This window comes from Morus notabilis, unplaced genomic scaffold (genome assembly GCF_000414095.1).
Source record: "Morus notabilis unplaced genomic scaffold, ASM41409v2 Scaffold448, whole genome shotgun sequence".
NCBI classification, from domain to species: Eukaryota; Viridiplantae; Streptophyta; class Magnoliopsida; order Rosales; family Moraceae; genus Morus; species Morus notabilis.
The window spans coordinates 8,063-10,855 of NW_010367461.1; positions in this window are offsets into that span (position 1 = coordinate 8,063).

Here is a 2,793-nt window from a genome sequence, read left to right on the forward strand (position 1 = left end):
CGGACATATATATGTGTGTATGAATTACAGAACATAAACTTATCCGATATACATGTGAATTCTCTGAGCAGTGTGTGTGTATATATATATATATATATATATATTTCAAGGGGGCAGTACATATATGTATGTGATTGTTTTTTTTTTTTTTTTATATATATATATATATATAAGCCGGCACTCTTATAAATGTGTGGGGATATATATTACTTATGTTTTGGACACTATTATTATATGTTCAGACAAAGTGATAATCTTTTAGGACTTTAGCTTAAACTTCTGTGACAATATTGAAAAGATACTCATTACTCACGTACTAAAAAGAAAGACGGACGACAAAAGAAATGAAGAACCAAGAAAAAGAAAAACGATCTGTGCAAGCTCAAACGGGGGGCATAGGCTACACTTCTACAGGTACAATCTATCATTACTCATTAAACATGGTTAAAATCACATCATAACGAAAAAAGGTCGTACAATAAATAGTTTCTGATCTAATTTTAATGGTGGAAAAAATGCAAGAAAGACTCCCTATCGATAGTCCGTGAGTTTTAATATTAATTCTATTCAAGTGATTGCAAAAAAGAGGAGGAAAAAAAAAACTTATCGGTCAAACATAATTATGAATCATCATATAATAATAATAATATCAAAGAGATGTAGTAGGGTGTGAAAAAATACCATTAGGACAGAATACGACGTAATTTTTAAATCACCACGCCTAATTAAGGATAATTTTAAACCATTATATTAAAACAAATGATATTGGATTAAATTACCCAATTTTAACCATCAAATTAAAACAAAATTGAGCAGATTATATAAAGTATGATAATTTTACACAATCAGGTAAAAATATGATAATTTAATGAAAGTTGATCGATTAATTAAAACTGTATTTTTTTAAGTTTTTTTTAGTGATATATTATATCACGCAATTCTCCCTATAGTAGTTGGATTTGCTCATTTTTCTTATTTCTCGTGAACTAGGGTGATTTTTTTGAAGTTTGACCTATGGCCAGTTTAGTTGTAATGACTGAGAAAATCTCAGACCTTAAATAATACAATTTATGTATTTAAGCCAAGGATTTTCCTAGAAAATATTATGTTATATTGTGAATGAAGGATTTATGGAATTAATATATGTATTCCTAAATTCTGTAGCAGATTTCATGTTAAGATCATGTTTTCGATCGAGTAAATTCGATCGATAAATTCTCGCCGTACTTTAAGGCGGAATAATTTTCAGTACAAGTATAGTTTGAGAATCTTAATTTCAAGAATCTCCAAACACAGCATGATGTTAGCAGCGTATAAAAAAAAACGCACTGACATTTTAAAAGAAGAGAAAATCCTTAATTGCCAGACAGCTAGGTTAAAGTCAAAAGATAAATACCCATAGTAGAAGGGTACAATGTGAACTCGGGAGTTGACACCGTCAGAAACAACGCCATTTCCGAAAATTAACGCATGAAAGTTAAATTTAGAATTTGTTCAGTCTAGAATTAATTTCAAGACTGTAAACAGTTCAAGATATTACGCGAATAAGAATTTAATGTGATATCCAAAGCAGTCAAGGATTTAACATTTAACTGTAAATAAGCAGTAGAAAAAGGAACAGTCAGAAATGGAAATAAATTCCTGTCAGCTAAGTTACTTTCTTATAGTCAGTATAATTTTTATCAGTTTCAAAGGGAAACTTAAGAAAGTGAACAAGAGTACAATGGGGTAGGTGAGATTTTTTTCTCTCTCTTCCTCCACTTGGCCGGCCATGCTGAAAAAATAGAGCCAAACATTTGGCTAGTGGAGTGTGCTAGAGGACTTTATGTTAAGGTGATGTGATGTTAGTGGTTGAAGGGGAATTAATGGCAAAGTTGCTTCTTCTTTTCTCCTTCCAAAACCGGCCAAGAAAGGGGGATTTGAACCAAAAATTTGGTTGAATGATGGAGTGGAATTGGTGTTAAAAAAAATAATTTCCAAGTGCCTATAAAAGGAACCAACATAGGATAAGCTTCATTTTTTTTCTCCTAGCTTTTTCCCCACTCAAAAATCCGGCCACACACTCTTTAGTAAAGTTTGAAATGTAGAAATATTCCTCTTAAATTTCCTTATACTTTCTAGTTCCAAGCCATTAACAAATCTTAGAGGAGTTCAAAGGTTTTCAAGGGAGAGAGAGAGTTCTTCAAGAGTAAGTTCTCAAACTCTTCTCCATTAATTTCTAGCAAACTTTAAGCTTGGATTTATGGATGTAAATTTGTGGTTCTTGAGGAAGATGTGTTGTAATAATGGTGTGTGAGTTTTATGTTAGTTTTGTGAGTTATGAGGTTAGTTTAATGTGGTATGATTATGCTTGATTTAAGTTTGCTTATTTCCGGTTAGAGGAAAAATTTCCAGTCACTTTGAACGCGAAAATAAGAATCCTAGAGCGAGATTTTTCAATGTTTCAAAGCTTGAACTTATAGCCCTCGATGTTTTGAACATTTTCTATGACTATGACAAAACCCAATTTTAACTCTAAAAGCAAGTTTGAAGCCAGTTTGTAAAAACGGACGGGTTGTCAAACACAGTTTCGGAAATAGAAAAAAGGGGCGATTGCTATAGCAATCCTACAGCATTTTTAAAAGAAGATTTGCTGCAGCATCCTACAGCATTTTAAAAGAGATTGCTACAACAATCCTAAAACCTTTTCAAAAAGATTGCTACAGCAATATTAGAAGATTGCTACAGCATCCTATTGCATTTTTAAAAGGATTGCCTACAGCCTTATTAAATGATTGCTACAACATTGCTATA